This window comes from Rhinolophus sinicus, chromosome 3 (assembly GCF_057876585.1).
Source record: "Rhinolophus sinicus isolate RSI-liver-muscle chromosome 3, RSI-T2T, whole genome shotgun sequence".
NCBI classification, from domain to species: Eukaryota; Metazoa; Chordata; class Mammalia; order Chiroptera; family Rhinolophidae; genus Rhinolophus; species Rhinolophus sinicus.
Window position 1 is genome coordinate 88,886,554 of NC_142503.1, and position 12,906 is coordinate 88,899,459.

Below are 12,906 nucleotides of genomic sequence, written 5' to 3' on the forward strand. Positions count from 1 at the left end.
TTTCCTGTGTTTATCTGATAAAACTTTTTGTTTTTATAATTTGATCTATGATGTATTTCAAGTTAGTTTTGTGTAAGATATAATAAATGAGTCAGGGTTCGTTTTTGCTTTTATATAGATAGTTCTAGCACTGGTCATTGAAAACACTTTCATTACTCCACTGAGAGGCTCTGACAACTTTGTCAAAAATCAATACCATACTGTCTTGATTACTGTAGCCATACAAATATAGTAAGTCTTGAAAGCAATTAGAGTTCCCTAACTTTGTTCACTTTCAAAATTGTTTTTGGCTACTCTAGATCTGTTGCATTTTATTTAAATTTTAATATCAGTCTGTCAATTCTACAGAAAGTTCTGTTTGGATTTAGACTGTGATTGCATTGATTTGTAGATCAAGTTTAGGAGAATGGAATTTCATCAATATGTAGTCTTTAGTGAGTCTAACAATTTATGGGCATGAAACATCTTTTTATACAGGTCTTCATTTCTCTAAGGAATATAATTTTTCATGTAGATGTCTTGAACATATTTTATTAAATTTATCCTATGTATTTAATGATTTTTGATCCTACTGAGAATAGAATTGCTAATTTTATTTTCCACTTATTTCTTACTCAACATGATGGTAAGTTTCACGTGTGAATTTGGCAAAGCTATAGTACGCAGTTATTCAATCAAACACTAATCCAGATGTTGCTGTGAAGGTATTTCATAGACTTAATTAATATCTATAATTGAGATGTCATAAAAATGGCGGTGTGAAGTGAGCCTCTTGAAATCACCCCTGGAATTTACAACAAATTGAACAACTATAACTCCACAAAGGACTCCCTGCACAGCAGACAGGCAAGACTAAGAGGCGCACTACTGAAATCATCTAAAGGTGGGCAAATTGCACAAGTAGGGGAAGAGGGAAGGGAGAAGTGCAGAGACGGCACCACGTGGGCGCAGGACACAGACCTAGCTCAGTGCTCTGAGCTGGTTGCATTCCGGAACTACTGCAGCTGTGGGATATGGGAAGAACGCAGACTGCTAGAGCTCTGCTTATGGCCCACAGGGCTGAGGGAACAGCATATAACACGGCTGAACCCAATGCTCACGGCACAGACCACGGAACAAAGACTGAGGGAAGAAGGCTGAAAATGGTGGTTTAAGCCCTCACTGCCAAGCAGAGAATGGAAGCCTTAGACACTGAGCATAGCTGTCCCCTCCCTATCCTTCCACTGCTCCCCTCCCCCTCCCCCGCACATTGCTAGAAGTGGAACAGTAGCAGTGTCAGATCAAAAGAACAGAATATTTGCAGTTCTGAGAACTGTGGTCCACAGACATGGACTTGCAACCCAACTAGTTCCAGAAAAGTGAAGGGAGCCATGGAAGCAGGACTGGCTGTGGTGGTGGTCACCACCATTGCTCTGAGCCACCTCTCACAACCCACCCTGCCCCTGTCCCCACCTATCTGGGCGGATCCCTGCAGGAGTAAACAGAGCTGCTGAAACACATGGCCTCTGAATCTGGTACAGGAAGAGCTTTGGAATTTCAGAAGCTCTCCACAACGCCCCACGGTGGTGGCTCCCTATGACCCAGGTGAACTGTTCTCAAAGGTGAAGCCCACCTTCCAGGTAATGCCCCCATTGTGTGAGATTACGGAATAGTGCAGAGAAAACATAGCACTACCGTGTGAGAGAGAATAAAAGGCTGCAGTCAGAGAAAAAATAAAACATTCTACCAACACCTACTGGAAAACAAAAGAAAGACCTCTTTCTATCAACCTGTTGCAGAACCCACTCTTATAGATGTCTAGGAAGAGACATAATATATCATTAGTTGCCATGAATAACCAAGGTAACAAGACAGCTCAGAAAGAAAAGGAAAAGTCTCCAGAAAATGAACCTAAAGACATGGAAACATGTGACAAATGATAGCGAATTCAAGATTGCAGTTCTTAAACTCAATGAGATGCAAGAAAACACAGAAAGGCAGTTTAATGAACTCAGAAACACAATCAAAGAACAAAATGAACATTTTACCAAAGAGATTTAAATTTAAAAAGAACCAAATAGAATTTCTGGAGAGTAAGAACTCAATAAAAGAAATGAAGAATGAAATAGCCAGCTTAAGTAGTAGAGTTGACCAGATGGAGGAAAGAATCAGTGACATCGAAGATAGAAATCTGGAAATGACATGGATGGAAGAAGAAAGATACTTGAGACTTAAAAGAAATGAAAAAACTCTACAAGAACTTTCTGACTCCATCAGAAAGAGCAATATAAGAATAATGGGCATACCAGAAGAAGAAGAAAGAGAGAAGGGAACAGAGAGTATATTCAAACAAATATTCGATGAGAACTTCCCAATCTTGTAGAAAGAACTGGATCCTCAATTCCAAGAAGCAAATAGAATGCCTAATTACCTCAACCCCAACAGGCCTTCTCCAAGGCACACTGTATTGAAGCTGTCAAAAATTAATGACAAAGAAAGATTCCTCAAGGCAGCCAGGGAAAAGAAGACAGTAACCTACAAAGGAAAGCCCATTAGATTATCATCAGATTTTTCAGCAGAAACTCTACAAGCCAGGAGGGAGTGGAATGCAATTTTCAAACTATTGAGAGAGAGAAATTATGAGTGAAGAATAATATATCCAGCAAAGATATGCTTTAGATATTAAGGAGGAATAAAGACCTTTCCAGACATACAGAAGTTGAGGGAATTTTCTAACACATGACCTGCATTACAAGAAATACTGAAGGAGGCTATTTGACCAACATAAATAGGGATAATTTGTGGCAACCAAAAAATAAAAGGGGGGAGAGTAAAGGCCTGAACCGGAATATGGGAATGGAGAAAGTAAGCATGCTGAAAAAAATGGAATACTCTAAATATGAAATTTTCTTTTACATAAACTTAATGGTAATCACTCAAAAAGAAATCTAGAACTGAAATATATAACATAATAAAAGAAGAAACAGAGGGAAAAATCATAGAATACCACAACACAGAAATAATAGACAACAACAAAAAGACTAAGAAACAATGGAGACACAGACTTACCAGAAAACCAAAGATGGAATGATAGGAAATCCTCACATATCAATAATCACCCTAAATGTAAATGGACTGAACTCACCAATAAAAAGGCACAGAGTAGCAGATTGGATCGAAAAACTAAACCCAACCATATGCTGCCTTTAAGAGACACATCTCAGCTACAAGGCCAAACACAGACTCAAAGTGAAAGGGTAGAAATTGACACTCCAAGCAAATGGTATCCAGAGAAAATCAGGAGTATCCATACTGATATCAGATGAAACAGACTTCCGGATAAAAAAGGTAACAAGAGACAAGGACAGACATTTCATAATGATAAAGGGGACTATACAACAAGAAGACATAACAATCATCAATATTTATGCACCCAATCAGGGAGCACCGAAATATACCAAGCAACTACTAACAGAACTAAAGGGAGAAATTGACCAAAACACAATTTAGTATAGCATACACAAGTATAGTATACACAATGACGTATACCTAAATACATCTTTGACAGCTATGGATCGATCATCCAAACAGAAAATAAATAATGAAATAGCAGCCCCTAAATGACACATTACATGAAATGGACATAATTGGTATATATAGAGCACTTCATCCTAAAACATCAGACTATACATTCTTTTCTAGTGTACGTGGAACACTCTCAAGGATAGACCATATATTGGGACATAAAATCAGCCTCAGCAAATTTAAGAAGATTGAAATAATACCAAGCATATTCTCTGATCACAAGACTTTGAAATTGGATATCAACTGCAAAAAGAAAGCAGGAAAAACTACCAATACATGGAGATTAAACAACATACTTTTAAAGAGCGACCAGGTCAAAGAAGAAGTTAGAGGAGAGATCAAAAGATACCAAGAAACAAATGAGAACGAAAATACATCCTACCAAAATTTTTGGGATGCAGCAAAAGCAGTTTTAAGAGGGGAATTTATATCATTACAGGCCTATCTCAAGAAACAAGAAAAATCCCAGATAAATAATCTCATGCTACACTTTAAAGAACTAGAAAAAGAAGAACAAATGAAACCCAAGGTCAGCAGAAGAAAGGAAATAATAAAAATCAGAGCAGAACTACATGAAATAGAGAACAAAAAGACAATAGAAAAAACTAATGTGACAAAGAGCTGATTCTTTGAAAAGATTAATAAAACTGACAAACCCTTGGCTAGACTCACTAAGATAAAAAGAGAAAAGACACTAATAAACAAAATCAGAAATGAAAGAGGGGAACTTATCATGGATGCCACAGAAATACAAAGGATCATCCAAGAATACTATGAAGGACTATATGCCACCAAATTCAATAAAATAGAAGAAATGGACAAGTTCTTAGAAACATATAGACTTCTTAGGCTGAATCATGAAGAAGTGGAAAATCTAAATAGACCGATCACCAGTAAGGAAATTGAATCAGTCATCTGAAACCTTCCCAAAAGCAAAAGTCCAGGACCAGATGGCTTCACTAGTGAATTCTACCAAACCTTCAAAGAGGATCTAATACCTGCCCTACTCAAACTCTTCCAAAAAATTGAAGAAGAGACAATACTCCCTAACTCATTTCATGACGCCCACATTACTCTCATACCAAAACCTGATAAGGATAACACACACAAAAAGAAAACTACAGACCAATATCTCTGATGAATACAGATGCAAAAATCCTAAACAAAATTCTAGCAAATCAAATGCAACTATGTATTAAAAATATTATTCATCACGACCAAGTGGGGTTCATCCCAGGGGCACAACGATGGTTCAACATCTGCAAATCCATCAATGTGATACATCACATAAACAAAATAAAGAACAAAAATCATGATTATAGCAATTGGTGCAGAAAAAGCATTTGATAAGATACAACATCCATTTATGATTAAAATACTTAATAAAATAGGTAAAGAAGGAAAATACCTTAACATAATAAAGGCCATATATGACAAACCCTCAGCTAATCTCATAATTAATGATGAAAAGCTGAAGCCCTTTGCTCTACATTCAGGAACATGACAAGGCTGTCCTCTATCACCTCTGTTTTTCAACATAGTGTTGGAAGTCCTCGCCAGAGCAGTCAGGCAAGAGAAAGAAATAAAAGCATCCAAACTGGGAATGAAGAAGTTAAATTGTCACTCTTTGCAGATGACATGATGCTAGCAATCCCTCTCCTGGGTATCTACCCAAAAATTCTGAAAACATTTATCCATAAAGACTTGTGTGCTCCAATGTTCACTGCAGCTTTATTTACGGTGGCCAAGACATAGAAACAACCAAAATGTCCTTCAATAGATCAATGGATAAAGAAGTTGTAGTATATATAAACAATGGAATACTATTCGGCGGTAAGAAAAGATGAAATAGTACCATTTGTGACAACATGGATGGATCTTGAGATTATAATGCTATGCGAAATAAGTCAGACAGAAAAAGTAGAGAACCATACGATTTCATTGATATGTGATATATAAAAGTGAAAACAACAAAAGAACAAGACAAACAAATGAAGGAACAAAAACGCACAGACATAGACAATAGTTTAGGGGTGACCAGAGGGTAAAGGGGGAGGAGTCTCTAGAAAAGGGTAAATGAGGTCTAATATATGGTGATGGAAAGAGAATTGACTCTGGGTGGTAAACATACAATGTGAGATATAATGTATTACAGAACTGTACACCTGAAATCTATGTAAATTTACTAACAATTGTCACCCCAATAAACTTGAATTTTAAAAAAACATCTATAATCAATTTACCTTAAGTAAAGATTATCTTGATAATCTGGTTGGGCCTAATATAATACAATCAATTGAAAGGCCTGAAGAGCAGAACTGAGGTTTCCACGAGAAAGAAGAAATTTCACCTGTGGCATTCATCTTCAACTTCTGCCCAAGAATTTCCAGCCTACCCTTCCTGACGCTTTGCTTTATGGATTTCAGACTTCACTAGCCAGACCCTACAATTACATAAGCCAATTCCTCATAATAAATCTCGATATATATCCTCCTGGCTCTGTTTCTATGGTGGAACCCTGACTCTGACACACTTACTATATAGCTATAAAGATGGGATTTGAATATTGATTCACAAATTTACCATTTCTTCATTCCTTAGGTGTTGTTGCTCTTCTCGTCAAACAGGACACAAGTCTTTGGTAAAAGGAGTGCTTTCAGGGGTATTTTAGAGGGTATAGTATGTGTTGTGTAGGCCATGCTTGATAAATATTTTTTAGCACTCTTATATCTCAAAGTCTAAATTCTTTCCTGTATATTATACCAAACAATTTATGTCATCTCAAACTTTGTTTAGTGAGTATCACCACTGGGAGTCTACAACTTTGTTTATAATCACAGCAAGCAATTAGAACCACAGGCATCCCTGTTGAAATCAAGGGTTGAATTCAATTTCTGTGGACATGTGTCCTTTTTTGTTTGTTTTATTTGTTCATTTATTTTGATCTTAAGATTCTGCATATCAGTGAGAGCATATGGCATTTGTCTTTCTTAATCTGATTATTTCACGTAGCATAACACCCTCTAGGTCCATCTATATTGTTGTAAATGGCAAGATTTCATTATTTTTTATGCCAGAGTAATATTCCATTGTATATATGTACCACTTCCTCTTTATCTAATTGTCTATTGATGGGCAGTTTTATTTTTTATGCCAGAGTAATATTCCATTGTATATATGTACCACTTCCTCTTTATCTAATTGTCTATTCATGGGCAGTTTTGTTGCTTTGATAGCTTAGCTATTGTAACTATCACGGCAGTATGTCTATTTCCTTCTCCAGGGTAGGGAGGTTGTCAGTCATAATTTCTTCAAACAGGTTCTTGATCCCTTCCTCCCTCTCTTCTTCTGGTACTCCTATGATGTTGTCACAGAGGTCCTTTAGGCAATCTTCATTTAAAGATGGTTTTTTACTTTTTAATGTTCTGACTGGGTGTTTTCTACTACTTTGTCTTTTAAATTACTGATTTGATCCTTTGCTTCATCTAATATGCTGTTGATTCCTTCTAGTGTATTCTTCATTTCAGTTATTGTATTCTTTATTTCTGACTGGTTCTTTTTTATGTTTTATATGTCTTTTTTCACGCTTGCTATCTCTCTGTTGAAGTTATCACTAAGCTCTTTCAGCATCCCTATAATCAGTGTTTTGAATTCTGTCTCTGGTTGGCTGCTTGCCTCCATTTTGTTTAGTTTTTTTTCCTGGAATTTTTTCCTGTTCTTTCATTTGGGAAATATTTCTTTGTTTCCTCATTTTGTCTGCCCCTCTGTGATTGTTTTTATACATTTTCAGTCAAGGGAGGGATAAGAGCAAATTCTTATTCTTGGTCTTCCTATAAAGAAGTTATATATGCATATACATTAATGATAATCTCTTTCCTTGTTCAGTATTTACTGAATATATTTCCTTGTTCAGTATTTATTGAAAATATTTTCCCTGTTCAACGATTATCTTCCACTCTTTAATTATGCTTTCTTTTACATTTACAAAAGTTTTTTAAATCTGTCAGTTACATTTTTTTCTACCACAGATTTCTTCATAACTTAGAAAACACTCCCCTAAATAGAAATTTGATATTTGTTTTGATTTTCTTGTATTTCCTGAAATTTATGAGCTGAATGCCCAGTACTAATTGTTAGATACACCACCCTTCTTAATGATTTATAGTGTTTTATAATCCCATGTAACGTCTAAGTGAGAGCAAGGGCTTTTTTTCCTCTGAAGCTTCTAGTAAAATATACATCCTTCTGAATTAGATCATAGGACCTTTCTTGAAACAATCTCTGATAAGCAAATGAGAGTAGCTGATTGGCTTAAGCCAATCTTGGGCCATCATTCACCTGGGTGAAGTGAGCTTCCCTTGTAGCACACAGGACCTTTGTGGAAGAAGTGAACCAAGAAAACAAGGAGGAAATGAATGCTGGGTGACTCCAAAGAGTAAACATCCATTGTACTCACTCTATCATTCTAGATGAACCTGAGAATTGCGCTGACTTCTATAGAAATTGTATTAATCCAGTAAATAATTTTGGAAGAATTAGCATCTTTATAAACTTTATTCTTCCCATTCAAGAATGAGGGATATATCTCCATTTAAGTTGTTATTCTTTATTGCTCATAAAAGTTTCATAGCATCTTTCACATATATTTCCTAACAAAATTTTTGCCAGGTAGTTTTAGTTTTGTTGTTATTGTGCAAACAAGTTATAAAAATATTTTCGATTTGCTATGTATGAATATTATCAATTTGTGTTTATAAAATAATTATTTATAAATAATATTATAAATCCTATTTATTAAAAATCCTGGCATTGTTGAATAACTTTTACTTTCAATTTTTGTTGGTATTGCCAAAAAAGAAAAAAAATCAGTATTCTGTGCTTTTATTTATAAAAAGTAAATATTTATTTTTTAATATATTTTTTAAATGGTACTACTCTCTAGAACAATATATAGCAGGTATCATAGTTTTTTTATTTAATTATGCCAATGAAAAATTAAAAGTTTAATATGATTAGTTCTGTTATTTCACCATTAAATAAATTTTTTTAATTGGCTGATACTCTTTATTATTTTCAAAATGTATTTTACCTTTTAATGAGTACTTAAAATAAGTATTTAAAAATAAGCCATGATTGTTCAATTAAAAGACATAATCTTTTAAATTGTATCTATTTGATAAATATTATATGAAGAGACTTCCTAATGTGGAACAATCCTTTGAATCATTGCTTTAAATCTAAATATAGTCATTGTTATTACTCTCTAAATATTTATCTGTTGGATTTTTATTTTTAAAACTTTTAAAGGGAACACATGAAACCTCTTTTGAGACTCTTCCTATATCCAGTACAAACAAGAATAAGATTTTTAGTGACACATAGATCTACAATATTGGCATATATTACGGCTTTGACTTTTCTGTCACTGAAATACTCATCTTGAAAATGCATATTTTCCACTTTCTAAAGTCATCTAATTTATTTAAAGAACCTAAACCTCTTATCTTCTAGAAAACTTTAAAATACTACACCAATTTTTATATTATTTTTATTTTTTATATTAGTTTTTGGCTATTATGTTAGTACAACATGCAGGAAATTAATTTTTTCCTCAAACCATGTAAATATAGTCAATAAAAACTCCATTATCTACTTAAATAGAACAAATAAATAGGTGAGCTTTTGTCCCCCCCCCCATCATCCAGAGGAATTTCTCTGATACAATAAAGAGTATTTCCTTAGGAAAAGCTAAAATAGATGAAAGTGATATTAAGTTGCTAAGAGACTTACATCATTATTTTTTTTCTTAAATTTTAAATTTATTATGGATTTATTTGAATTTCTTTTACACGCTTCCATTTTCTTTTATTTCTGTCCCCCTCCCCTTCATCCCTCTGGAATAGTGAAAGTTTCTTGTGAAAGTGAAGTCCTGCAGTTTCAAATTTCCCATCTTTAAACTATATTAGGCAATTTATGGAGTCAGTTTTTGAAGCCAATTGCAATAGTACATTTAAGATTCTTGGATGAGGAAGCCCTTTATAAATAAGATTTTCCTGTTCAAATATAGAATGGCTCCTTGCTCATATGAAGAGAAATTTAAGCTACTATGTTAAAGGATGTTCATTCTCCCCCCACCCCACTGTTCAAGGTTTATTTGGTGTTTTACTTTGTATGACACTTGTACAGTTGGCTGCATTATTTATACACAGGCTTTTCTTTTTACATTATATGCCAATGTACACTACTCTGATACATATAGTACACAAAATAAGATCCTTTAGAACAGTTGTACACAAGACATGGAATGTTGGGTTTTATACATTGGATCCCAGGATGTGATTGATTAGAGAAAAAAATAGTTGGACGAGGCACGTTGGTTAAAGGAACCAGAAGTTATATAACACAGTAAACACGCATCTAGTTTGACGGGCAACTGTAGTGTGTGCAACAATGTCAGTGGTGGTGCTGTTGAGGAGATGGAACTATTTCACAGTAAGCAGTTTAGGACTACTCAAGGTAAGTACCATTCAGCACCAGGATATAGCTGCAGGGTTTTATGAACCATTCCTATTTCTAACTTGAGAAAATTGATGTTTTTCCTAGGCTGTCTCAATATTACTGCTTTAGTCATGGATCAGATAAAAAGAACAATATGCACAACCTCCAACTAAAATCCTGTTGCGCCCTAAACAGTGAAGTGGTATGACATTAGAAGACTTTAAAACTGCAGCTCTTTTTGGATCCCCCAAAGTGGATCTGCACTCTTCTTCAATCAGGCCTCATCCTCAGGTGTCAGTCACCTTCACAACATCTGAGATTGCATTCTGTCCCAAGATACAAGGAACACTAAGGAAGACGTCACCTAAATCATGGTGGAAAATGGAAGAGTCTTCATTATACTTCATGGTAAATCTGCCACAAATAATTCAATGGCCCAAGATGTGCAGCCTTTCAGTTTGATTACCTCATAAGCACTGTCAATTACAGGTCTGTGAACTTCTTTCCAGTCTTCCTTATCTGCATCAGTACCTAAATCAGGGCGCAGAGTCTTCAGGGAGACAGCAGCAACATTCACTCCACTCCATACAGGCACACTGGAGTCTTCATGCTTCCCAAGGACCCACCCATGACAGTTCAATGGGTGAACTCCCAGCCTTTTCCCCATTAGGTAACAGAACCCAGTGGAATCAGATTGCAACCACTTTCAATAACACAGTTTTGGGGAAAGCCGTTTATCTTCCAAGTCACATAGGTCAAGATATCCACTGAATTGGAAACAAGAAGCGATTTGCAATTGGGGCTGTATTTTACAACGTTAGAAATGATGAATGTAAAGATGTTCACGTTATGCTGGACCAAATTCAGACAGCTCTCTCCCTCTGGTTGACTTGCCCAAGCTGTGATAATAACCAGCTTAGAGTTTGCAATCACATTATAGTCTTTGCCAGAGACAATCTTTGGTGTTCTAAGGACAAGATTGCCATGTTGGAGATCCATAATCTCTCCCATTAATTTGTCTCCCACGGACATCAGCAAGAGCAAGTTCATCTCCAAGTCCTTCATTAAGATACTGATGGCGCAGGCCAAGCGAACAGCACCAACTCCAACGACTGCAATCTTATTCTGGGGGCTCTGTGCTTCCTTAAGAAGATTCACAATCAGATGATCCTTGAGAACTGCCATACTAAACTTAGAACCAAAATGAATAGGGAGAGCACGGCAGGTGGGTGGGCACCGGTGGCGCCCGGCATTGGATACTGATTTGGTGGCAGCTGCTCCGGTACTCGGAGCCCTGCAAGGAGGGGCCTGAAATGGCAACGATGTTCATTCTTAAGGCACTTATTTCTCTAAATTCTGCTTGAAATCCCTTTCCAAGTATACAAAGCAAGTATAATTTTTTCCAATATTTTTCGTTATATTTGTATCAATACCTTTTAGTGACTTTATCACTAAATTGACATTTTTTTTAAGTTTTACTGAAGAATTTTTAAAGTTTAATTCTCTTAGTGTTTCTAAAGAATAACATAGACCTGGCTACATTTACTATTCACTAGGGTTTTTGTTTTTGTTTTTTCATTTTAAACATGGTCTTGAAGCATTTTGACCTTCTTTCATGTAATGATTTTTTTATGAAGGCCTTGAAATTGATGTAAAAACAGGCCATTATTGATTTCTCTAGAACCACACCTTTGTGCTTCTCTTTTTCTTTCTCCAGCCTAAATTTTGCTTTGCAGAATTTCCAGTTTCTCAACTCTCCATTTTTACGACCTTGTTTCAAACTCACTCCTACTCCAACTGGATATTCTACTTAACCTTCTCAGCAACTCTCATGCCATAGTAAATCTCTTTATTAGATACAGTTTTATATCGAACCAGATTGAGTAAATCATCTTCCTTACTCTCACCTCCAACACAATATTCTCCTCCTGCACAGCTTCTAAAATAAAATCCAAACTTCTAAGAGTGCATTCCAAGATACCAACTACCCCATCTCATATTTGGTATTTCCCTTGTCTTGGATTTTCTACTCCTGTGAAACAAACAAGATTTCTCTCTAGTCCTACATACTATTGTCCAATCGTAGTCATGACTGTCATCCTTGATCACTGACATGGATCTTTACAGTCACACTCTCTCTAAACTTCTGTGTATATCACTTTACCGAGAATATAACTTTTCTTTTTTTCTCCAAACAACATGCTTTTAAAAATGTATTCATTCTGCACTATCATTACTGGCTACATATTTACTAACTAGTACATATCTAGTACATATTTACTAACTACCTGAAAGACTTAGACATAAGACTTTTCCGTAGAACTGAAATTAGTTAGCATTTGCTTGCAGATTGCTTATTATATGCATGTTTATATAATCATATTTTTTAAATTGATGAACAAGAGCTCACCTGTCATTTTGGACCAATGGCTTGTTGCTAAAAAAAAAAAAAAAAAAATCCATTGTTGTTTGTCAAGGCTTCTGATACCATGCACTGTATTTTGTTTCCTAAGTTGAATTAATCTTTTCAATGGTTTATGTAGACAAATATAGAAGATGTTCTAAGAAATTGGAACTGCAATTTTTTTAAAAAGTGAAAAATTGAGGTAAACAAGCTCTTAGGAGTCAAAAATATTAACACCATGAGTGATTTCTCAGTGGAGCCACATAAAAAAGACCTACAGTTTCAGACTGAATGTCCGATAGATGATTAATGAAGTAAATGTAATCTGTCTTAAATATATTTATACTTTTGTGAAATGTAAGCTTGGACCACATAGAGTCCATAAGTTAAATAGCAAAAGAAGATTGCAAAACGAAATCATTTTATTACATAGAAATGCT

At 35.3% G+C, this 12,906-nt stretch overlaps 1 pseudogene; it reads right to left on the reverse strand.

Annotated features, from left to right (window-relative positions):
- Positions 1 to 10,220: 10,220 nt before the first annotated feature.
- On the reverse strand, positions 10,221 to 11,259 carry LOC109447731 (L-lactate dehydrogenase A chain pseudogene; annotated as a pseudogene).
- Between the last annotated feature and the right edge of the window lie 1,647 nt (positions 11,260 to 12,906).